Source organism: Netta rufina (genome assembly GCF_964035555.1).
Source record: "Netta rufina genome assembly, chromosome: 2".
NCBI lineage: Eukaryota > Metazoa > Chordata > Aves > Anseriformes > Anatidae > Netta > Netta rufina.
Genome location: NC_140124.1, coordinates 34,808,264 through 34,835,372, shown reverse-complemented (window position 1 = coordinate 34,835,372; position 27,109 = coordinate 34,808,264).

Genomic DNA, 27,109 nt, shown 5'->3' with positions numbered 1-27,109 from the left:
ATGATGCTGGGCCCTTGGGAGTGCAACCAGCCCTCGGTTTGCTGTTGGGACACTGGGTGGTTGGCTGGCCTCACGACATGCATGATGGAGATGGACCAGCCTTGTCTGAAGGCTGTATATGTGAGAGGAGAGATGCAGAACCATTTCGTACCCCAGCACAGCTCTTCCTGAAAGCAAAAACACAGCCACTCAGGCAGTGGCTGTGAGAAGGGTGCTGTTGGGGGAGCTCTTCCTAGTTTACAGAGCACAGCACCAAAAATAAATCCTCTGACTGGTCTTTTCTGGGCCTGCTCTACCCATGGATGGTCCTGGGCAAAAGCAGGACTCATCAGATGGCTTTCATGGGTGAAACTCACACCTCAGGAGAACGGAAAACTAAGAAAAAGGCAAGGTGGGCTCGTGATACCATTCCATGGCTGCTGCTGAGGGGTGTGAGGCTGAGCACAGGCTACACGCAGTAGAGGAGGCCAAGACCAGCTCCTCAGGGCATCTGGTAAGGCTCTGCTGAGCCCCATTCCCCTTCTGAGATACAGAGGCTGCCTCAGGAAATGCCTCAATCTGTGGAAATGTCCAGATGCTCTGCATATGCAGAAGAGCACCACAAAGCCATAAGGCAGCTGCCACACAGCAGGGTTAGTCAGAGGCCCCAGGTGGGCATCTGAAAGCATAAAGATAGCCTAAGCCAGGCATAAATCATAGAACGTTGTTGCCCTGTGGAGCAATGTGAGGCAGAGGGTGACACCAGGAAAAGAAATCTAGCAGCATCACTGCTCAAAAGTCATCAGCCTATAGCATATGTAAGCAGAGTTGATGTGGATACAGAAAGGCAAAATATCTGGGCTGAGAATGACCCATTCCCTGTGCTTCTTTGATGGGAACATTTTTGCCAGTTCACCTTTGGCCATCAGTGAAGTGTGCCTTCTGACAACAAGCAGCTTGGTGAATAAGCCATCGCGGACTGCACTCGTGTCACCACCTGACATTAGACTGCAGTGAGAGGAAATGACATTGCCCATTGTCTCTACTGAGATTTCACAAATCTTTCAGGCATTGAAAGATGCCATCTATCAACCTGCCTAAAAGCCTGTCTCAAAGGTAGTGCTAGACAGTCAAATTAGACATTAGACACAACAGGGTGCTGGAAGTAGTAAAATATCAAGTACTTATGGACTGGAACTATCATCACCTGCAAATGCAGCAGCAGGTGAGTCCTATCTGCTGAGGGAGAAGAATAGAAATCAAATTGCTTTTAAAAGTGCTAGGCAATTTCAGACTGGTGTCATGGTGTCATCTCACTGAACTCCACATCCAAACTCTGGGCTCATTTTTCAGTATAGTCAGTGAACTGCAGGTTATTATTTGCTCTATCTTAAAGTGCTTTTCCAAACAAACTAGATGAGCTTTAAAATGACTTCTTTCCACCAGCTGTGGAAGCATCTGCAAGGGCCATGTTCATCTGTACACAACTATACTGCAGTTCTTTAAACTTCAGAGAGAAGATCTCCTCCTGTGTGGTGTGTCCATACTTCCCACACCAGCTAAAGACCTGATGGTGACAGACCAAAAGAAGATCCAGTGGTACGGTATGATCACCCAAAGAAAGGCAGATTTAAGGTGATGCAGGGTGTGCAGAGTGCGCAGAACAACACAGAAAGAGCAGTTCAATGGCATCATAAGATATGAACATTAACCTGAATAAAGGTGGTTTTTTTAATCATCATTCTGTTAGCCACATTGTTTTTATACTTCATTTATGAGCAGAAATTGTGTAGTCTGAAGGACGCTCAGGTGAGGACAGAGAAAAAGACATTGCAGTGCCCTTGGCAAAGTCTGGCTGTCATGACTCTGCTCAGACACTGGACCACAGGGCTCCTCAGCAGAACTCAGACCACATTCAGCTTTGACTGGGAAGTGAGGATAGAGTACCCACAAAGTGATAGGAAGCTGGCACTCTGGAGAAGGAAGAGATTTTTATCGGTGCAGAACAGGCAGCTCTGCTTGGCAGTGTGGGAACAGTGAAGACTCCAGAGATCAAATAGGAACTCATGGGTCAGAGCAACCTCAGGTATTTCCCTGAAGAGAAAGCCCATGCAGTGCAGCTGGGTAACGCAAGGCAGTGCACAGAAACACTTAGGAAATGCTTGCTTCCAGGAGACATGGATTTAGGTTCGCTTGTATAAGTGAATAGGGCAAGACCCAACCATCACATAAATACTCAAAAAATGACCACAGCCCAAGTTGCAATATCACTGATGATGTTTACAGGCTTAGAGTAATGCTGATTTCAAACCAAGGAAACTAAATAATAGGACTAGATGTCCAATAAAAATGGGCTTGTAGACCAAATCCAGAGCTGAGTGCAATGAACAGCCCTTTACTACTATCAGTGGAGACTTAGAAAGTCTCCACTTAGAAATATGACACATAACAAGGGCCAACAGGACACAACTCAGTAGACCTGCAGCAGAGATGTTGTTACAATCTAGAGCCACAAGTTAGGGCAGTAACAGTTCACGTTTTTAAGTCCCAGTGATCCTTTATGTGTCAGCCAACAAGCAAGCAACATGTCCACTTCTTTGAGCCAGATGAAATTCCTGGCCAAAGTACGGGGAAGTAGGCTGTGCTGCCCAAAAGGATTTATGCCCCTGCAAACATGGGATAACTCTATACATCTCTTCTCCCTTGTGTATTTATATTTCTTGGCTGAAATACAAGAGTTTCTTCTATTAAAATGTGAGTCTTTTCTCAGATTTCACACACTTAGTTGAAAAAAATTTGGAAGTACCAATGTTGATGTTCAGTTCTCTCCATGTCTCATTGGTGACAGTCACATGTAGGCATCAGCTCAAAGGACAACCAAGTCCAGCGAGAGACTCACACCTGTGGACAAGAAGAAGCCTTTCTGCATTTCTAACCATTTTGTACCTGCTTGTTCTTCTTTCCCTGACTTTGTCATACCACTTGTCTCTTGTGCAGGTTTTGGTCTGCTGAGTGTCGGTAAGAGTGATGGGAGCACATGGACAAGAACGGGGACAGTGAGAGAAGAAAAATACAATTTTGTTTTGGCCAAAATTAGTTATTTCAGCTCACTGCATCATCTGAAGCCATACATACCCCTAGTGCAGGCTGTCTGGCCAAATCTCCTAGCAGCAAAGCACATAAAATTAAGCACATGAATCGTCCTTCTTCCCTTCAAAGCTCATATGCTTTAAGTGCAGCATGTATATTTCACTCTGCTGGATGAAAAATTAAATTAGCAAAGCATGAGGTTTGGTTACTCCTTAGTAACACAGGACTCAGTGCTGCAAGGGTTCATACAGTTCTATTCTTCTGAGATGCTCCCATTGAGGCTTCAATGTGAAAAGTTCCTTTGTAGAGATGTTCCTCTGTGGGTGTGAGATATATTGTGGTCTGTAAAGAGCTTTGAATTCCCTTTAAAACACTGAGAGACAATCTGTGAATTCCTTTACTTATATTTGTGTGCAGTTACTCACACACATAGACCCACTATAGCTGAAGGCTTGCCAACACAAGTGTGGGATTTACAGTCCCAGTCCTTTATGAGGTTGCAAAATGTTAAGCATTCTCAGAAGTCCTGGAGAAAAATGACATTTTGTGGGATTACCAAAACCAGGTGTTGCCGCAAAAGGTCTGTTTCCTTCCTCCAGTGCAGAACACTCAAAGCAGCAAGACTGTCCCACACCACTTCTGAGGTGAATGCTCCTAAGGTGAAAATCAGCAACATGCACAGTGTTAATTCTAGCAGACTAGGAAGTCTGCTGGGTTAAGTGATGGAAGTGGACAAAGAGCCACTTAGAAATGCTGTGGGTGACAATTGTCCGTGGTGGGTTCATTTATCTTTGGGTAGTACTGTATGTGGGAAGCGAATGCTGGCTAACAATGCCACAGCTGCTTTCCCAACCCACACACTGGTCATGTGTGGGTCCTCTTCAGCACAACAAAGAAGAGGGCTGCAGGAATAGTTGTCTTTCACACCATTGAAAATGGCTACAAAGCATTAAAGCCTGGCTGAGTGAGAAGGTCTCACCAAAGTCAGTGTGAGAGTGTTAAGAGGCACAACTGTTTAAAATAACTTGCTGGACAGAGGAAGGTTGTTTACAGATTGTTCTCCATCCAAAAGGGCAATATTAACAGTGTTATGCAGTCAAAAAGCATGTATATTTGCAATGCTTGTTGAGAATGAGTGAATGAGAGGTGCGTTTAATACATAATTCAGTGGTTATGCTATTATTACTACTTTTTCTTTTTACTCATTGGCCTTTGCAATTTTACATATGCATTTTATTTAAAATTCCAGGAATTTTTTATGTAATTTCTCTTGGAGGAACTCTTGAAGGCTTTCTATACTAGTGAACAAATACCAGGTAACTTAGTCTTCTGTTCCTGGTTAAGCTGGTCAAGTGTGACTTGAATCTTTCCCCATGCCACCTAGAGCAGCGTTTGATCCTACATATACATACACACAAACATGTATGTTCATTTATATGCACACAGACCCAATTTCTGCAGCTGCACGTGAAAACTCTCACTAAATGCATGTTCCTCACAGAAGAAAATGATCTTTCTTCTGTGTTTGGCAATGATAATGTATACTTAGGTATATTTCATGGTAAATTATTATTCTGAACAGTGCCAACTTTCAATGATATAATGAAATAATAATAATAATAAAAAGGCGGTAATAGCATGAAGATAGCATATGACCACATTCATACTTTTGTTTGTTGTCTGTGATCTGTAGTATTGGTTTTAAGGCTGTAGACCATTCTCATATAAGATTCATGTACTAGTTTCAGGGCATGTTTTGTACACACTCTGCTGCAATCTCAGGCTCACTATCTTGGGACGATTTGATGAGCTTATCAGCTCCAATCACCTGCACAATGATGCTGCCACACAAAGAGGCTCTCTCCCAAATTTACTTCATGATTATTTTTCCTCCTTCTACACTGTGAGCTCTAAAAATAAGAATAAATGGAATTCCCAGTTTCCAAAGTCAAAGACAGCATGAATTGATATTGCCCACCGAAATGCAGTGAGACTAAATCAATAACATCTGCAATAAGGCATAATGAAGACAAAATTATATCTCAGTTTTCCCGAACAGCTGCGAATCTATTTTTAATGATCCTCATTTTTGGCAGTCAGCTAAACAACTTTTAAAATGTCCTCGAAAATGGATTGTTAAGTAGATCAGCAATGCAGAACACAGAAATGCCATTAATTGCAGCTTCTTCTGTGTGGTCTGCAGTACTTGGCACAAAAACCCCCTCACTCTACAGCTAGACTTGAAAACATATGCGGCACCCTAGGGTAGTTAGAAAAAAATAAGTGATTTTAAATAGGTGACTTGAGGAATAATGCAGTGTGATTGCTACCACTGATTTGTATTTTTGTTAGGTAGAGTTTTTAGGGAAACTCTATCTGTTTTCACAGGCTTGCCCTATCATTCAGTGATACCACTCTGTGTGATGACAGCTCAGTACACTGATAACCAGGCTCCTGGGCTTGGCATCTCAGGTTCTCAGCACAGCTTCTCAGTCTGAAAAGGCTGAAGGAATCAGCTTTCTCCCAGCAGTGATGGAGTTCATCACAGGGACGTTCAACATGGCACTTTAAACTTCAGCACAATGTGTATATTTTTAAAAATGCAGAGTATACAGTGACAGTGGAAGTGGTGAAAGAGAATGGTGGACTGAGAGGTGTATTTGGTTATTCTTTGTATTAAGTTGCCCAGGTCATGCTCATCTAGGGTGAACAAAGTCTCTGGCAAGGCAGATAACAGAAGAAAAAAGCTTGCTGTGGCATCTGGTTACCTGCTCATGGTTACGCAATGTGAATTGATGAGGTTACAATGAATACTGTGATTGTTACTTATCTTGCATGCTGATTTGAACAATGATGAGCTCCCCAGTCTGGTGGGCATTGCTGCTCTTTAAACGTAGCAATGAAATAGAGTTCATGTGTACCAGATTTGTCTGATACAAACTTAATCAAGATTATACATTTCACCTCATCCCACTGCTCCACAAGCTGCCTGGTCATTCCCCAGCAACTTTATGGCCCAGATATGAGTCTCCATGCTGCTTTGGAAGCCTCTAGGTGACTTCTGAGGACATACGTGCTTTCTTCAGCCAACTTCTTTCCCTAGGAAAGGCTGGTGAGGATGGACATGAACCCATACTCACAGCAGCAGGGTTGGTAGTATGGAGCGTGCTCCTCTCAAAATGGGCACACAAATGGTCACTCATCTATGTCTATTAGTAATCCATTTTAAAATATTTGGTAATTGGTTAGACAATGGAAGTATGCACTCAAACTCAAACTTATTTCACATACATTTAGGAGCTGTCCTTAAGGCACTCTCATTTACCCTTCTTCTCTGCTCAGATGACCTAATATCTCCCTTGGTAGATTTTAGAGCATCTTTGCACTGGTGTGCTATCAAGGACCTTTGTGTCAACAAAGGTTAGTTCCACATGGAGTTGACCATAGTGAGCCCCTGGTCTCCTTATTTTGCTTGGATGAATTCAGCTTGGTTTCAGATTGTTAAAGTGAAAAAACTTTAGGTCATCTACTTGGACTTCCAGTATGCTGCCTTTTAACTGAAGAATGGCTTTTATCCTGGTTTTTATCTGTTTGTGATTCTTGTTTCACACTGTTCCACTGTCATTTGGCTCACATTTTGAGAAGTGCATTTCATGGATAAGGGAATGCAGTGCTCCCAAAATGGCTCCTCGTTGGAAAAAAAAATACTCCATGTGTGTCTACCTCTTTTTTTTTTTTTTTTTTTAATGTTGTTATTATTATTATTTGAAATGAAAAATAATAAAAACACTCTTTACAGGGTAGGAGAGAATATTAATCTCTGTAGCTTGTTTTTCTGAATCCTTGATGCCTTTGTCTCTATTGCTAGTTAAGTAAGGGCTTTATTTTTATGTTTGGAAAGCAGTTGCTATGGCCTAAACTGATTAAGCAGCTTAAGGAGAGACAACACAGTGCTATGTTATGAGGATTTTATTTTTACTCATTTTAAATGTAAATTTTCCACTCTTTGTCTAAGCAAAAACAGCACAAACATCTATAGCTGTTGTTTGTGAATGGCAAAAAAAAACCAAACCAAACCAAACCAAAACAAACAAACAAACAAACAAACAACAACAACAACAACAAACACATAACTTTCCAGTCCCTCTGTCTGTCCTTTTCAGGCATTTCTTCAGGGCAACTACTGGCAGGTTCCTCTGCAAACCTTGCACTGTGTCTCTCCATTCCAACTTTGAATAAACATGGTGCGGCAATCTTTGATAACTTCAGTCTTTTTATAGGGAATGTAAAAGAAGCCCCGAAATTCCTAAATAAACATGTAACCATCTAACTGGAAGGAGAACATGTTCTGTGTCAAGAGAACAATAACTGGTATATTTGGAAGGAGAGGACAGCAAAATTGCTTAAAGGCTTCAGACTGCATATATGATATCTCACAGAGGAGCATTACAAGGTATAGACCATGAATCAGAGGAACATCCCATTGGCACAGGGGAATTTTAATGAAGAGAATGAAATTCTCATCATGTCTAAACCAGAAATTAACATGCATCACTTTTTTCTTCCCATGGCTCTTACTGCCAGATACAGCTGTTTTGAAATATTTGGGGCCAAAGCAGGAGCAAATCTCTAGAGGGAAGAAAGCTATTAACATCACCAATAGTTCACAACACAGCTTTGTTTCTTGAAAGGCACAGACACAGCAGGAGGTGCTCCGTGTGGCTGCGTGATGGCTGCAGTACTTTGAAATAATGGCCTCTGGGGTCCTGAGCTTACAGACCATTTCTCATGTGGCTGAGAGACCAAGGCTTGTGTCAGAGCTCCTTTGCGAGAAGCAGGGCTCACTGGACACCATCATCCTTTCCCACTCTGAGGGCCACCTGTTTTGGTGGGAGACCTCAGAGGCTGGAACAGAGTTTGGACCAGAGTGATAAAAGGCATTTTACCAGGCTTTTTGGCTGGCCTATGCAGTTCATATGATTTTTTATTCAAGTTTAGGCCTGCGATCATGCTATCTGCTGAAGAAAAGTCGTCTTTTGGTCTTTTTTGACAAAATATTCTTGAACAGACCCTTCCCTGCTGCACCCATATCTGGTGCAGCTGAGAGAAAACAGACTCTAGTGAAATGTGAGAGCATAAAATTATAAAGAAAGGGTGGATAAAATGGGATCTCAGCTGTGAGTCCTCATGCTTTCTTTTATTTAACACTCATTCAAAACCTGCTACCAACCTTATGAATAGTCTAAGGCAATGCAGAGCACTGGTACCAATATAGCTAGCTATTTCATATCAGAATTTGTTATTCAGGATCTGAGACTGGGAAACTGTCTCCAGTAATGTATTTACTATATTTTGACATACTAGTGAAATTGATTTATTTAGTACAGATAGCTGTAAGGGGCACCATCTATGTGTGTATCATATTTGCATGTTAATGACTGTGAGTTTTTTCCCATATTTGCTCTTATCAGTCAAATGTATAGATGAACTGTTCATCAGGTCAAAATTAACAATAATTTACTGCTCACTGCAAGCTAGTTAAATAAAGAGGAACCAGATGTGTGACATGGGTATTACATGTGGAAATTGGCATGCAAATACTTGACAAAAATATCTGAGTAGGTTTTGTGCAAGAGTAGACATGGAATTACAGGATCATAGAGCTTGTTACTCTTCTGTGGGGAAAATGGTTTCCTTTGAGTACTTCTGACACACCTCTATAAAGAGAGGCTCAAAACACTTAGCTCCTATTCTCTATCAAATGCTATAATGTCATAAATTACTTTCCCTCACCCAAATAATAAAAAGGTCTATTTTAAATTAAATCTTTATTTTAACTTGAAAGTCAATTGGGGCTTTACACCTGCTTTTCAGTACAGCTTACAATTTTAGTTATTTAATATAATTATTTCCTTCAATTTTTAAATATTTCCTTTTTCTGCATGAGAGACCTACATAATCAGTAAGGGAAACTGACTGAATATATGGGCAAGAGAAAATGATTAGAGGCAAAGTGGTCTAACACATGGTGCAAGTGAAATAACAGAAAGCCATTGTTCAGCTGTAGTAGGAATATGATGGTGTGTGGTAGGCTACAAATTTCTAATCTGCTCAGGAAAAAATGTGATTTTTAAATCCACGTGTTGCTTTTAATTTAGTGTGCTCAAAATTCATCTTTCAGGAGAGCAAGCCAGCCTTTGATTTAACTGTGTTTACCTATAATCCAAATATAAGAATCAGGTACTCAGGTTTTACTTTGATTGTGGAGTCTGTGTTGGCAAACAAGAGCTGTTTGTTCTTTTAAAGCGGTTTAATTTAGGACAACCACTGAGAATTCACCTCCAAATAACGTGCTAGTAACATGTCATCACAACACCTGGCATGGATGGAATGGCCATATAATCAAACACTTTGTGATGTAAAACAAAATTAAAATAAATTAATTGCTGCTTAATACTGCCAAGAGGAAGGTTAAGTATAATCTACCTAAAAGCTTGAGTGTTGTTAAATAAGAATAATAATTAAAAAACAGTCCAGGATATCTGTGTTCCTTCATGTTTCTACTGGTAACCCTGTGGTTAAGTCAAGTAATGATTGATTTTGAGAGAATTATAGCTATTATAAACTGTAATCAGCAGAGGATGAGAATAATTACACAGAGAAAGGGGAAAAAGCTGAAACATGGCTGAGCAATATTCTGATTGATGGCAAAGTCATTTCCTGGCTGTTAATGACTGATTTTTCAACAGTCAGCACAAGCGCTAAACCTGTGGGGGAAAAGGGAAAGGAATGGCCCTGTTATAAAGAAAGCTACTGTCCTCAACTTATCGTTTTAATTAGGAATGGGTGAGCAGCCTTGGGAAAAAAAAAAAAAATCCAACTGTCATTCAGGATGATCTCTGCATGACAAGACTGCAGCTTGGGCTGAACGTTTTTGGAATGGCTTTGAGCTGGGCTCTTGGCTTGCCCTGGAAATGCCTAGTTAACCTTCAAGCTCAAGCACCCCAAACCCTGCCAAAACACCCTGGGGAGGGCTGACTCTGCACGAGCAGAGCAGAATGGCAAAATGACAGAAATCCTGTCCCTGTGAGACCTTGAAATAGTCTAGCTGATCTGAAAAGCTTTCTGCCCATGAAAGCTCAGTTGACCCATCTTTGGTGTTTGGGTGCTGTGCTCCTCAGATGCCCCGAGGAATCTCAGATACAATGGGTACCAGCCTCTCCGGCTCTAGGCAGACCAGCTGCTGCCCCTTACGTCCTGTCTGTGAGTTTCCCTCCTTGATAGCTCACATCTGCTCTCCTCCAGTCCTCCGGCCGCTCTCATTCTGCTCTCAGGAGAAAGGCATGTCCCCTCCAGAAAGGCTAATTACCTGCCCCTTCCCGCATTTCCACATGCATGCACATGTGCTGGCGATATGCACACCGGCCACAGCAAGTGAGCACAGCGGGGGGCGGGATGCTGAGCAGAAAATAATCGCTCTGATCTCACGAGAGTCCCTGAAGGAATGTCTGACGGGGATGCATGTGTGTTTTCAAGCCCTAAAATAATTTTAATTTCTGTTTTATGCAGCATGAGGTCATGGAGTGGACGAGCTTACAGAGCGCTGTGCTCCGGTTGACAGCCGTGTGCTCTCTAAACTCTGACACTTCCAAAAAAGAGCTTAATTTATCTTATCAGTTACAACCATAAAACAGGGTAAGTGATGGAAATGGATTAGAAACCATAAAATTGAGGGAAGCAAGACAGCCACGATCCAGGAAGTGACAGACACTGCTTTGTGGGGTCCTGCTGACTTTGAGGAAACTTGTGGATAGTTTACTGCAGGCTCCACAAAGTGTATCCCATCACAGGAACTCTCCCATCAGGTCCAAGCATCCAGAGAAGCTCCAGAAACATGCTGCTTCTGACACCTTTTTCTCTCTCAGTGCAAAGATGATGTAGGTACTGTTTTTTGAGAGCCAGAAAGCTTGGCCATATACTGAAGGGTACCACTTGCCTGCAGACTTGTGCCAAATGCTTCTGCATGCAGTTTTCCATCTGCCTGAGAAATTATGCCCACATAACGTGTAACATTTTTGGCTGATTTCAAAAGCAGCATACATGGAAAAACTTAGGTGGTGGATATTCAATTAATTGCAAAACTCTGAAATGTCCAGAGTTTATAGTCCCTATTCTAAAGCGTGTAATGCCAGCTTGATATGACCGCTATTTCACTGATTTTAATGGAGTTATACCAATCAGTGAAAACAGATGGAGTGAAGAATGCAGTTAGCAGCTGTATCTCCTCCCAACAGCAGGTCAAATGCATCTCAGCAGTCAAAAGTACCAGAAAAGAAGGGAGATCAGCAGAACTAATGTTAGAAACATAAAGTGTCTGTAGTTCTGACTTGATAGCATTGGGATTCTTCATTAGGGACAGTAAAAGAGACAAATAAACAGACAGAGGGAGAAAGATGAACTACTTAAAAGCAGCTTATACAATGGAGTAATAAATCCTTCTTCTGACTCACGTGGGGGCTTACTGAATAGATTGCAGCTTTCCTCTTCTTTAGCTTCTCAGGAAGTTCTCCTGACATCTCCACTCTAGCCCAGAAGCCTACAGAACATTGTCCAAAGAGGGGACGGAAGATCCTCTGTTTCCCTCCAAGCCTGTTTGCTAGCAGATTAAATCTCTGTTTAACCAACTCTCCACTTTGGAGATGATGGCAAAGATTTGGATGAATGCAGGAGGATGTAGAATTCCTCTCCTTTTTATTTCTTTTGTTTGTTTGTTTGTTTGTTTTTGTTTTCCCTCCATGTTCATTTTGTGGATATGATCTCACATAAAAATACTGAGCAATGTGTGGGTCAAAGACAACTGATTGAACCCTGTGCTTTCAATACCTCTTTTTTTCAGTAGGCAAGAGGAAGCGTGCAAGCTAGGATTGGTGTGCAGCAGTTTGCCTCCTGGGTTTATATTGGTCCAGACATTTTCTTCCCTATTGTGGAGTATGTTTGTTCCAAGTGTTTTGTGAGATACTTTGAGGAAATCATGCCTAACTGGAAGCACATGGACAGTCCAATAGGTTTCAGTTACTGTGTTGAGTAATAAGCATGTGTTTAAGTGTCTCACTGTATGTGAGCAGTCAGCAGGGGTGAAAGGTCAGGCTGATACTGCTGCAGACTGCAGTGCTCTGGGTGCAGGGAGCTAAGCAAATAGAGTGCACATTTCCCACACCATCCTTGTTGGTTGCAGGTGGGAAGCCGGGTTCACCTGGGCTCCCTCCTGGTCTCTTCACTCCGCATGACTTGGGCATAGCCTATTCTCTTTCGCATTTCTGTGTGCCACCAGTGAAATGGGTATATTGGTATGGTCTGTGCCTCACTCAGCTGGTGGAGGGGGCAGAGGAATGAGCTTGAAGTGAAAATGCAGTGGGATGTTGCTTGTAAACAACTGCTTTTCAGTGAAGGCCTTGGGACAGCAGACCCTGTCACAACAGCAAACGGTGACAGGCAGTGATTTCCATCTTGTCCTCCGCCACCTGACTCAGCAGGAGTTGTCCTAGTTATAATCCATGCCTTTGTTTTGACCTGAACTAGTCACCTTCCCCTAGATACATCCTTCACCTCATTTTCAGGAGGTGGCCAGCAATGCGTCTCCTCCTCTTACAGAATCCTTGGAGTAAAAGATGGGTTTCTTGGGACTGAGCAGGTCTCGGTGGATCTGGAAAGACCTCTTCTTTCCCTCTCTCTGCTTAGAAAACAGTTGCTTCATGCTGGGAAACTGTTAGGTAAGCCTCAGGTGGAAAATGTTTAGCAAACCAGCCTCATCAGCTGGTTTCAGCCAAGGGTGTCTCTTGAGGCCAGAAGATACCTGAGGTCACCAGCAAAGCTGCCAGGCTTTGCCAGCTACCGTGATGTTATGTGGCCATTTGTTGACTGAAAACTGGCTCAAGATCTATGAAAGAAAGATATATCTCTTTCCTGGGAAAGGGTAGCTTGATACTTGCAAATCAAGTACAAGAGCAGCGAGCTTGTTGAGTTTTGTTTTCCGTTTTTTCACCATCATGGAAGGAAATTGTGAGTCATGGTCCCAGCCATCTGAAACATAACAGCATCGATGGCCAGATCAACAAACAGACCAGCAGAAGGCCATGGAAAGGGGGTGTGTGGAATGACAGCCAGATGTCCTTGCCTGAGCAAATGCAGCTAGCGAAACTTTGTCATCCAAGCTCTTCAGATGCCAAATGTGTTCGCTGAGTAAATGAGGCAGCTGGGTTGTTCCTTTTCAGGAAAAGGCACAGGAAAAAAAGATTCCTGCAGTAGGTGACAGGCAAAGAAGCTGTCACAGGGGAATGGACTGCAGCTCTGCACTGAAGCCTGGCTTGACAGAAATTTAGCTTCACTCCTTGCATTCCACTGCTGCTCAGATGTTTCTCCAGCTTGACCTGCTCTTCTCTTGTTCTTTGAGCAAGTTCCTTGCCAAGGTTTTCTCAAGAGTGTTCTCAGACACCAAACAGCAGTTTGTTCTCTTACACAGGGGCTTTTTCACCCCTAAAAAGCCTTTTATGTCATGAGCGCAGCTTCCCACTGGTACTGCACTTCAAGAACAGACATGGAAAAATGAAGTCAGGAGATAATGTACAGTGCTGTGCAATGAGGGCACCAGCATAGAGATATTTCTGCATTTTTTTAAAGTGCCAAATAAATTCTGTTCCATAAAAATGACAAGAAACCAATTTAAAGAGAAGGGAAGAGAGTTTCACCATGAGTCACTGCTCTGTATGTTCTGAAAACTTCAGGAAAAATAAGCTGTTCCCCCAAAGCTGTATCTTCTTGACAGCACACAGCTTAGTGAGTAGTCTGGGGCTCTGCACATGATTGGGAGAGAAAATACCTGTGTTTCATTAGAGAGGCTACCAATGCATCAGACAGGCTAATAATGCTAGCTGCAGAAACCTACACACAGAATGTGCCCAATGCCATTGTAACCACCCCAACCTTCTGCCATGCCTGAAATTCATTGTCTCATCGCAGGTCAAGATTTTAGCCCACAGCTTTGACATGATCCAGAATGTTTCTTGTGAGCCAGCCCAGCTTTGTCTTGTCTGATCGACCTAAAGAAATATGCACAAGCTCAGCAACAGCTCACGAGTCCAAAGAAAGCCCTAGTGAGTGCCCTGCTCACAGGATTCCATTTCATTTTTAAACCTTCACCCCCCAGCAAACATGGATGTTTTAAAACAATACTGTAGTGTAAAGAAAATTTCTTCTGCTGTATTAAATTGGAGGACTTGCTTTTGCTCAGTTACTTTAGTTACAGAGAAGGGGAGTCATGGTGCCATGTTTGCAGTTTCAATTTTGGATGACCAGTGGCAGGGTTGTTACAAAAACGTTTCTTACAGGTATGGTTGCACAATGAAAGCATCTAATGTGGCCAAAAGAAGCAGGGAAACTGGTTCACCATACAGCTTTCTACTTGTTGCTTTTTTTGTGTGTGTTGAAGTGATGAAACACATAATAAGTTACATCTGACTTGGTGAAATTTTACATGTATAAGAGTTGGCTGGGAAATGCACTTTATCTGAACTTTGTGGCCAATGGCCAAGCTAAATAAACCCAATTAATATTAATTTCACTTACCCCTTCCATGCCTTCCCTGGTAAATAGAACCACCTCTGGGATTTCTAATGGTAAGTTACCCTCATGGTGTCTGGTTTAACTTGGCTACTATATTGACAAGATGTTTTTCCACTTTGAGCCATTTCTCTCTCTCTCTTTTTTTTTTCTTTTTTTTTTTTTTTTTCTTTTTCTTTTAATCATTATTTTATTGTTATTATTTTTTAATCTTATCACATGAACTTAGAATCCTCAATGCATCCTTTAAACTTTTCTCTGGTCAGAGCATTTTGGTCTCTTTTACTTCATGTCTAGGCATAAAAACAATATAATCTAGCTTGTGGGATGTGACTTAAATTGAAAATATTTGTTATGTTTAAGAGCTTTGGGGTGGTGTGTACTTGAATGGATATGAAGATATTTAGCAAATAGATCTTTGTTCCAAAATTAGAAAGAATAATTTACTGACTATACAACGCAAAAAATGAAACCTTGCTACAGCCTCATCTCGACATTACCTCTCGTGTCTTTCAAAAGTGTTCTTTTCAAAGATAACTCTTTTATTTTATTATTTTATTTTATTTTATTTTATTTTATTTTATTTTATTTTATTTTATTTTATTTTATTTTATTTTATTTTAACAAAAAGTTGTTTTGTAGGATGGGTGCTATGCATATGTGCTGAAGTTTGTATTGATTATGATACGTGAGGTTCATTCCAAAATAGTAGAGCAAACAGTCACAGATCTGAACAGAAGACTCCCTGTGCTATTCCCCTTGTTTTACTCATAGAAGCGTAGCCTGAGACATTAATGTATGAGAAAAAAAAAATTAAAAAAAAAATGAAGGGACAAAACTAGAGAGAGAGAGAAGAGAGAAACCCTTTCAGAAAACTCTCAACCTTTTTGGTTTGTGTGACCTCTGGAGCTGAAATGTACAGGCACACTGTGACCAACATGTGCCAGTCCTTATTGGTGTGCTTTGAATAAATTTAATCCCCATCAGGACATATGAATGGTTGCAAGGATGCACCAAAGTCCACCTCATCTGGTGGCCAAGAACCACATGTGAGGACAGGGCAGGCAAACCATGGTCCTCCAGAGTGCTGCACTCCACAGTCTGCTGTGGTCACTGGTTGTGAGCAAGCTAAAATTTTGGTTTTCAACTATAGCTGCATCTTCTGGATTGTTAGTTCATGAAAATCGCATATGGCAGTGTGGGCTTGATCAGAATTTTCTTCTTAAGGGGAGACACTGGTGACTGTTCAGCCTTGCCGTAAGTGGCTAGAATAACAAACCCTGAGAAGCCACAGACCCACACAATGTGCCAGAGTCCTGTGGTATATTGTCTGCAGAGCTTGAAAAATGCAACACAGAAGCTGGGAAACTTCTGCCACGTACAGAGCACTCCCTCAAGACATTGAATGTTTCGGATCAATTTAGCAATACATTTCATCCATAAAAAGAGGGGCTACATTGCTGTAGAGGACAACTGTTTCCCACTGGGGGAATTTGTACTTTACCTAATAGCTGTGATATGAAACCATTCTGCAAACCACCCTGTCCAAACACTGAAGGGCATTTTTGCAAAAGGACAGAGCATCTGCAGAAGCTGTCAAGAATTGATGTGTCTTTGCCTCAAGTCAAACAGTAATGTATTGACTCTCAATGTGATTAGGATGGACTTTTGCCCAGAACATTAAAATTGGTTCTGAATGAAAATTGCTCTTCAGAAGCGGCTCTTTGTTAATGATATTATTATTATTTTATTTTAATGTAATTAGGGTTATGTTCTTAAATCATAATTATAATTGTTACAGTTTTCTTAAGTCAGCATAATATTACATTTAGTGATCTCAGTAATGATACAAGAGTTGTGAATCTCACCTGCCACAAATAGTGCCTTCTGTTTCTACATAATTTCATTGTGGTTTGAACAGAAATTGTCCTTGAGGTGCCTCAGAAATGTACTGTCTTGATCATCATAATTACCTGAGACTGAAAGGCCATCTGGTTAAAATCAGGCCTTCTTATGTGCAGTGCTACAGTCTTTAAAAGGTATCCCCACTTCCCCCTCACCCCCCCCACCCCCGAAAAATTAGGACAACTGACATGTTTAAGCATTTTTCTGGTCACACAGTTTAACAAATTGGTTTTTAATAGCTGCACTGGGCAATGAACTATTTGAGTCGAGCCTGTGGTGACCATTTCTATGGAATTCTGGCATGCAGGCTAATGAACCTTTGTTCCAAGGGCCTCCGGAGCCAGGTAAGATCTCACCAGGCATGCCCAGGGGGTGCCCTGCTGGATGCATTTCAATGCCTTGAAAGAAAGCAGCACAGCAAGGTGCTGTGGAAAAGTTATCCTCCCTGTCTTGAGAACTAAGGATGCCACAAGCGATAAGAAAAAACTCCCTACATCCCCTCTCACTCTATAGTAATGTAGTAATGCTACAAGGAACAGCCTAGCTTTCAATTTAATTTCAGTCACTCATGTATTTTTTACCCATGACATCACCCTGAAGTGATTAGAAAATTATAAACGGGATGTGAACTTAAGCAGAAGCTTATGTACTTTTCACTGTGTCATAACAAACAAGAGATGAGGTGACTCATGTCATCTTTCAGCCTGTCTCCCAGTGGGTATTTGTGTCCTGTGCTGCACTCTGGTTAGCCGTCTTTCAAGCAGCTCCACAACAGGTTATGCAGAAAGAGGATTACAGCCAGAATGTGAGAGTGAGTCTGGCTGGGGAGGTGATTAACAGGATGACACATTTGTATGACCAGTCTTGTGAGATGCCATAGCAGCTCAAGCAAACACATATCAGGGATGAATTAACCTGCGGATCTTTAGTGAAACTATGTTCAGTATAACTCCACCAATGCCTTCCATTTCAAAAATATGCCCATTAGCCTCATCCCAAAGGAAAAGAACAACAACAAAGCCATTTTAATTTCCCAAAGGAAAACAAGATTAGGAAAAACAAACAAACAAACAAACAAAAAGACAACAACCCAAACCCACAGAATTCTCACACTTTTGTGCTGTGATAACATCTTTGCCCCCCACAATGTGGCATGGGCTTCAAGATCAGCTTTCAGAGCATAGCACTACTGGTAGAATACGATGCCAACTGCTTTGAGAAATGCCTGGTCAGGTTTCTATCATAACTCCCTGTCTTGTAAATATGTTTAATTTCTGTGTTAGCAGAGTGTCTCTTCGAGCAGAAATACAGAAATTTGTGCATTTATCCTCCACAGAAGTCATAACACTTCTGGAGTTTACAGACAGGCACTCCAAATACCTCCCTCCAAGCCTCACTAGCTGCGAAGTTCAGTGTCATCTGGCAGCAGAAGACATTAATCATGACCGAGAAGGGCAGGCTAATGTTTCTAAGCCAGGAAAGGCTTGTATCTGCTTCCCAAATAGCTTACCCTAACAGTTCTTTTTATTGAGATTGATTCCCCATATTTTGCTAGTTTGGGGATATAGTCCATTTATATTTATCTTGTACTGTAAACCTAATAATTGACACTGTTATTGTAGTTATTTTATGAGCCAATTTCTTAGTACCCGAGGGTGTTTTTATTACTCCCCTTTTGGCCTTTCCTTCAGAGTACTGAAAGCATATGTGGCGGTGAGGAAGTGTTGTACACACTTTGTAACAAAATTCATTGGCTGATTAGTATTACTTCTCTGTTTATATCACTCTTGTGTTTTCTGTTATTCTGATTCTGTCTAGAAGGCTAACAGTCCACACGAGTTGGAGGGCAGCCTGTAGGTTGCTATGATTTAACTTCATGCTCTCCATATCCCCTGTGTGAAGCAAAAAGTAGCCAAAAATCCCTGTCCTGATGATGTTTGGTGACAAGGGACATGAAGGTTTATGAGGGGGCAAGGTTGGCCATTGCTTGCACTCTCTACCTGTTAATCAGATTGCCTATGTGGCATATATTTCCCTGAGAAAAGTTACTCATGGTGGAGTGGAGTAAATATGGCAATGAAGAACTCTGGGTGAGCAAGGACAAGCTGATATTCTGTTTCTTAGCCTGTGTTTTCTATTTAGCATCAACTAATGCCTGCAAAACTTGATATCCATAATTTTGGGTTGATGATAAGCTATCAGAGTACATCATGGCTTTCATTGGGCTGAACCATGGATAGGCACATATAAACATCTGTACCTTCAACTTGTTATGGAAGAAGGAAATTTTCACCCAGAGAATTGGTAGCCATTACTGACAATGAGGCAGAGCGGCATGAAGTCAGTCTCTCCTTCCAGTTTTGACAGAGACAGTGGTCTGGTAGCATCCATACATCTAGGATTACTCTAAAGTTGTCCTAAAACACATGATCCAGCAGAGACTGACACATACCTTCACTACTGCCAATTAGTGCAAGATAGTGTGAAAGACGAGCCAATTGCCTGGGCCTCGAGGCTTCTCCAGCAAGTGCATTGATGGTGCCAGTCAGAAAAGACTCCAGATTGCAGGCCAGGAGGGGCCACTAGATCACTGAGTCTGACTTCTTGAATAATACAGGACATACCTTTCATCCTATTACTTGTATCTTCACAATATCTCCCCTCTCACAGCCGGATGATTAAGCAGGAAGATGGAAAAACAAAGGGAAGTGGATCGAGGCTTCAAAGATACAAAATAGCTGCAGTCTTTTGTGTACCTTAACACAGGAGCAGGTGTACACTTACTGATCCCCTTATATATCAGCCCCAAAGTCCAGTGTAGCAGCACACCTGGTAAGTCTAGGCAGAGCTCTAATTCACATATAGACACTCTTGGTTTGGGTTGAAAATGGTCTGTCCAGGGAGTATCAAAACCTCACAATGTTGAAATGTCAACACAGCTGTCCATGTTAGCATTTTGGAGACAGCCTACCCTGGGTGTGAATTCTTCTCTAGCCTGAGAAAAGGACATGAGATAAGGTTCCTTCAATAGCAGGTGATAATTTAGAGGACCAATACACATCCCATGAATGGATTTGCACTGCTGTTTATATCAAACAATTTAATTTCTTGAGTGTAATATTTGCACGGTTCCTTATATTTGGTGTCATTTGGGTCAAATATTGATTGCTATGGATGTCCTTTGGATGACTGTGCCTCAGTCTCTTCAGTGGCCATAGGTATCTGAAGAGTGGAACTGTGAACAAATGGCTCAAGTGCCAAGGAGCAAGCATCCTAGCTCTCTAGGGAAACCTATGCAGACCAAAGAGGAACTGGATGACTTGTGGATCCAGTCTGATGTGCAATAAGAGGAGTTGGATCCTATTGAATATTGTCTTTTTCATCTCATGATGTAGCTCCATCCTTATCAGGAAACTTTAATGCTGCTGTTCTTTCCAAGAAATAATTGTCTTTGATAAGACTTCATCTGGAGTCCTTCACCCCTTAGATAAAGTCATAAAATCCAGATTACTTAATTTTTAAACATAGCCATTTCTTTCCTTAAGGCATTTGTATTTATCAGTTTATACATATCCTCCAACTGACTCCAACATCTACAAGAAGGGCCGGAGGGCAGACCTGGGAAACTACAGGCCTGTCAGTTTGACCTCAGTACCAGGGAAGCTCATGGAGCAGATCCTCCTGAGAGTCATCACGCAGCACTTGCAGGGCAAGCAGGCTATCAGGCCCAGTCAACATGGGTTTATGAAAGGCAGGTCATGCCTGACGAACCTGATCTCCTTCTATGACAAAGTGACGCGCTGGGTGGACGAGGGAAAGGCTGTGGATGTGGTCTACCTTGACTTCAGCAAGGCTTTTGACACCGTCTTCCACAGCATTCTCCTCAAGAAACTGGCTGCTCTTGGCTTGGACTAGCGCACGCTTCGTTGGGTTAGAAACTGGCTGGATAGCCGGGCCCAAAGAGTCGTGGTGAATGGAGCCAAGTCCAGTTGGAGGCCAGTCACTAGTGGCGTCCCTCAGGGCTCGGTGCTGGGGCCGGTCCTCTTTAATATCTTCATCGATGATCTGGATGAGGGCATTGAGTGCACCCTCAGTAAGTTCGCAGATGACACCAAGTTAGGTGCGTGTGTCGATCTGCTCGAGGGTAGGAAAGCTCTGCAGGAGGATCTGGATAGGCTGCACCGATGGGCTGAGGTCAACTGTATGAAGTTCAACAAGGCCAAGTGCCGGGTCCTGCACCTGGGGCGCAGTAACCCCAAGCAGAGCTACAGGCTGGGAGATGAGTGGTTGGAGAGCTGCCAGGCAGAGAAGGACCTGGGAGTGATGGTGGATAGTCAGCTGAATATGAGCCAGCAGTGTGCTCAGGTGGTCAAGAAGGCCAATGGCATCCTGGCTTGTATCAGAAACAGTGTGGCCAGCAGGGCTAGGGAGGTGATCGTCCCCCTGTACTCGGCTCTGGAGAGGCCGCACCTCGAGTACTGTGTTCAGTTTTGGGCCCCTCGCTACAAGAAGGACATCGAGGTGCTTGAGCGGGTCCAGAGAAGGGCGATGAAGCTGGTGAGGGGCCTGGAGAACAAGTCCTACGAGGAGCGGCTGAGGGAGCTGGGCTTGTTCAGCCTGGGGAAAAGGAGGCTCAGGGGCGACCTTATTGCTCTCTACAGATACCTTAAAGGAGGCTGTAGTGAGGTGGGGGTTGGCCTGTTCTCCCACGTGCCTGGTGACAGGACGAGGGGGAATGGGCTAAAGTTGCGCCAGGGGAGTTTTAGGTTAGATGTTAGGAAGAACTTCTTTACTGAAAGGGTTGTTAGACATTGGAACAGGCTGCCCAGGGAAGTGGTGGAGTCACCACCCCTGGAAGTCTTTAAAAGACGTTTAGATGTAGAGATTAGGGATATGGTTTAGTGGGGATTGTTAGCGTTAGGTCAGAGGTTGGACTCGATGATCTTGAGGTCTCTTCCAACCTAGAAATTCTGTGACTTCTCTTAAAGAAATAAAATTGGCTTTCATCGGAGATACAGGACACTTCTTGAAGGGTCAAAAATAAGGATTTTATTTTAGGTCTAATCTGGATTCTGAGTTTTAATGATTTCCTTTGCTGTGGTTTAAAATTGCTCTGCAATAAACAGTTCGTACTCTCTATTCTTGTCTAAAAGGAGGCCTTCTGTTCTTATTCTTATAATCTGGATTCTAAGCCAGAACACCCTGAGGGAGATGCCCATCTATCAATGTGTTGATAGTGGACAGCTTTTCTCACCTGTAGTGGACAATGTTTCTCACAGTTCATTTGCAAGCTGTAACCCAAGGTGATATAATGACAGACTTCCCAGGGGAATCACACCCTTCCCATTTGTAATTTTCGTTAAATCACTAAGTTTTTCCCTGTTAGTTATCATGTGCCCATGCAACAACTTCACTGCTGTGTGACAAGAGGAGGACATGGTGAGCTTGGCTAATTTGCTGAAGCACAGACGCTAGATGCTATTTGAAATGTTCGGTGGTAACTAAGATATCCAGCCCACATAGGGCTGGCAGATACAACACAAGACACGTAGGAGACGTGTGATCTTCTCCAAGATAGTCTGGATGCCCTGGCATTTCTCAAATGAAACAAGTTGCCTGTATTTATGCAATGAACTGAACCCATTCTATATAAAACCTAAAGCTGTCCCCGTCGTTCTCTAGACACTCAGGCACAGCCCCATGAGCCCAGAAAGCACACTGAAAACGAAGACCCTAACACCAGAGTTCACCAGCTCCTCCTCATGATGGCATTTTTAACATCCGGACCTATAACTGTGAGTGACAAGGAGACAACAGCTAAGCATAATATCAACATTTTGTTAACTGTGTTTGCAAAAGCAACCGGCCCCCTTCACCCTTTGCCCTCACCGCTGGAGCAGGAACTCCCTGGTGGCTGGAGCAGCCTGCACGGATGGGGGAAATCATCTCACTGCAGGGGAAGCATGGCATCAGCCTCCCTGAGCTCCCCGAGGGCAACCTGGGGGCAGGCACGGCCTCTTGGGCTCCCACTGCTCTTGTGGCTGCTGCTGCTCTGCCCCAGCCAGGTGCAGCCAGCTCTTGGGAAGTGCTGAGACCTGCAAATCTCTTCCTTCCACCCTGATGGTCTCTGCTCGTGTTTGCACTGGCTGGAGGTCACAAAATGTCCATGCTGTTGGTGACCTGAAGGATTCCTCCTGATGGTGTAATTGCACATGGGAAATGTGATGCTTGGATGAAGTGAGCCATGCAGTGCTGTCCTGAAGCCACTGAGGTTGGGTGAGGTTCAGAGGCTGCCTTGGCACCACCTCATCCCAACAGGCAAAATGGCCTCCCAGCAGTGTAACAAATCACTTCCCCTTGTGCTGGGGAATTTAAAGACCTTCAGTCGCGGCTATCTGTGGCTGTAATGAGAACAGCCATATGAAAAGATGTTGCTGTGGGATGGGATCAATCAGTCGATTGGCTTGGTTCAGGTTGGTAGGTGTACTGGTGCAGTCTTGCTAGATAGTGGTAGGGAATAATGAAGATTAGATGAACTAGTGTAGAACAGAAATAATGGGGAAGTAGGAAAACTTACTAGTATTGTGCTTGTTTTTCTTTAGTTTAAGTTTATACTTTCACCTTTTCCAGTTAACCAAACTGCTGTGGTAATTAATATGTTGAAAAAACATGTGGGTTGATGCAGTGTTGTGATTTTAGCCTTAATGTATAAGTCTTGGCTTATCTAACTATTTGTCTGGGGTCTTGCGAATCTCTGTAGCAGATTGATGCCTCTTCAAAGCCATCTGGAAGAAGATCTACCCACTCTTTTTTTCCCTGCTCTTTTAATTGGAGCTGCTGGCTTGCCCTGTGTATCAGAGCAGTACAAAGGCTGAGAAAACAGAGAGGTCTTACACTAAACCATTCGAAAGGGCAGCAGGAGACGTCATCCATTTTGTGTATAGATATGTTTAGATAGATGTGGTAAGCCATGAGAAGTGGATGCCTTGACAGGTTACTTTTCAAAGAGTGCTGATTTGCAGTGACCTCTGACTGCTCTCAAAACAGCTGAATTCTGCAGACTCTGGTAATCTGAGATAGAAACTGTTTTGAAGTCGGCTGGGTGTAAAGAGTCTATTGCTGCCCTGGGTGTCTCAATATCACAAGGAGAAAAAAGAGCAGGGGAAAAGGGACGCCATGGCTGGAAACTCCCTTGTAAGATTCTGTGTGGGACATCTCCTTTTGCAGGACAATGCCTGTGTGAAAACCACAAACCTATATATATGCTCAGGTGTTGTTAGTGCTCCCAAGCCTTCTGATGCTTCCTAAACATGTGTAAAAACTTCCCTAAAAAAAAATGTGTGCCTCCTAAATGTGTGTAAAAAACTTCCTTGTGTCCTGGGGGAACCTCATATAAATGTATTTTAAGTGCATAGTTTGTTATATGTCACATGGTAGTCATGGTTCTGTAAAAAAGAGAGTCAGGATCTTTTCTCTCATACTATCTTATTGATAGTTTGATTATTAAAATAACCAAGTTAGCAAAACACCTTCCAATATGTACTGAAAGTCTGTTGCCATTCTGTCAGACATGCAAAACCACTTGTAAGCCTGATGGTTTTCTTGGTTTGTTTTCATTTGGTAGTTTTCTTTTTTTGGTGCTGACATAGATATTCCCCTTTCTAAGAAATCTTGCCTCTGTTATGGGCTGCCATGTAGTGTGTTTTTTTCCAGGCAGCCTGATGCTGAGGACACCCTGGAAGGAGCTGCTTCCCCCTCTCTAACCAGTCTCCTCCATGGCCATCCCAGCTCAGCCACCAGTGTGGACAGGGAAACACAGACACAAGCCTCTGGCTGTCCCTGGACATGCAGGATCCCAGATACCCTCTTCCCTCTGTCATGCACGTCTATTTTTAAGGGATCTTAAAACTCACCTCCAGATGCTTATGTGGAGATTACGTAGAAACCCCCTGGATTTACTTTATTTCCCTTTAAAACACCACAAGGATTCATTTATCTCCCCTTGCAGCAGGGAATGGAATAGAGGGTGGAAACTGGCAGCCTTAGGGTGCAAGGGGAAGTCTTGGGGGCAGCAAGCCAGGGAGCTGTGGAGCACAGCTGCCGAGCAAGCATGTGGCAGGTTGAGGAGAACCCCGAGACCCTTTCAATCCTTATCAGGTGACTCAAATTCAAGGATCCCTATCCTAGCATATTTTTGGGGAGGAGGAAGCCTGTGACAACCGCAGCAAGCTGGGATGCAGCTGGAGTAGGCAGCAATGTGCAGCATCCTGGCTGCTGGCCTCAGCTGGGCACAGATGGAGACAAACCTCACAAGTCTGCACCCAATATGTGCCCAGTAAGGTTTTTCAAAGGCTTGATAAATGTGGCAGATTCGGGGCAGGTTAGTACAAAATGTCTGTCTGCGAGGTGGGGACAGATTTCAGCCACATGTGCCAGGCTGTCATCCTGCTGAAACTCCTTGGCTGAGTGGCTGAAAGGTTTGCTTTTTTAATGTAGGCAAAAGTTATATTTTCTATTAGCCTCTCTCTTGTAGACATCTGGACCATTTAGATGAGACTTCCGGAAAAAAAAAAAAAAAAAAAAAAAAAATCACCACAAAACACTGAGATATAAGTCCAGAGTAGAAAATTTCAGCTGCTCCAAACTGATACGATTTAGTTCAAAGCCTCATGTTTTAGGAAGTTAAAGTAGCAAGTAGCAGGGTAATTTTCTAATAGCATTCCTAACTCATCTGTTTTAATGAAAGTCTCACATGTGGCTTAAGGCTTGAGATACATAATTCCTAGAGCTGCTAAAGTAATTCTTGATTTTGAGTCATTAAAGACAGGGGACTTTGCTGTGGTTTCTAACAAGCACAGGATGCAACTTCACTTGCCACTTAGGATTCTGTCCGTGAGCATAGCTGATTTCCTTCTCCATAAGAAATATAATTTGCTGGCTATCATTTCATATTCAACAAGCTTGTTGTAGAAGTTGATCAAACTGATTCCGGGTATCTACAAGCAATTATTGTCAACACTTGCTACTTTTCCTCTTAATTTTATAATGCTCTTCAAAGCATGTGACCATTTAAGAATGGTAGATTTCATTATGGGGAAAAAAAAAACAAAACAATGAACTCCCACACATCGTCATTTCCAAGCCTTATCGTTACAAAAAGAAAGACAGAGAAGTTGAATATCATGTTAAATCCCGGAAACTAGAAGAAAATTAAAAGAATTCAAGAACCATGTGTGGATCCAATCTCATTTTTAAAGCCGTCCCATACATTTGGAAGTCTTAATATTGATTTCTGGTTGATTTGGATTGGCATTACCACAGTATATTATTTTCATATGTTAATAGTTATGTAGAAAAACACTTGTGTGTCTAAATACACCAAACACGAGGAATGGTTATTAACAAAGCATCATAAGCAGGGCTCAGTTGACTAAAAGCCCTCTTGCAAATGGACAAATGTTATCTCTGCAATTGTCACTGGTGTCTGCTTTGAGTAAACCATCTTCTGACACTCGGTTCAGATGTAGCTCCCTACCTAGTGTGATCTGAAACAACCCCAGCGACTTCCCCAGCTACTCTGAGCTCTGAGCACATCTAGCCCTCATTTTTAAATACAGATCCATGTTTTCTTTCTGCCATAATTGTAATTTATAGTTATGTTTCAGTGATACTTCAGTCATGACATTAGGGCAATTGAATTGAATGTAAAATGCTGGTTAAGCATATTAATATTGTTAGTCTAGAAATTATATCAATATTAGAATTTAAAGTTAGGGTAAAGATATTTTTGGAAAAAGAAATAACTGCACTGGGAATTTTCTTTGTCTTAAATTTATTCACCATTAGTTTAGCGGGGAAATATATGTTTTTTCAATGTTGTTTTGTACACACATAATACAGATCAGATTGTAATATTACCTATATTTATTGAGAACTTAGTTCAAAGATTTTAGTGGATTTACAGCTGAACTGCCTAAATCTTTTACGTACATAGATAAACAGGCTATAGCGAAGCAAAAAGAAAAAAAAGAAAAAAAAAGCAAAACACTTTCATTCTGTTTGTGGCACTAAAAAATAACTTTACAATTGTTAAAAAATAATGTAAATTCATTACTGACCTTTGAAGGGTGATTTTATTAAGCATATGGGGTTCATCTACATTTTGAAAGCATCTGTTTTTATGACCTGAAGAGTATACATAAAAAGCTGAGATTTGGGCTGCTTTCTGTAGACAAAAAAAAAAATAAATCCTTATGGCTTTGATTTTTTTTTCTTGCAGTGATTTATCATCTTATAAATGTATCATCAACATTTAATCCTCACATTCTCTAATGTATAACAAACATACGTGTTTGTTTTTATGGATGAAGCAAACTTGTACCTTCACAGCCATGATGCTCCACAGAGAGAAACGTATGGAGATATGCAAGACTTGTTAATTTGTTCTCAAAAGGAGGCAGATAAAAGCAGATGCTAGGGGGCAATAAATTATACTTTTTGTACATTTTCTTCTTCTTTT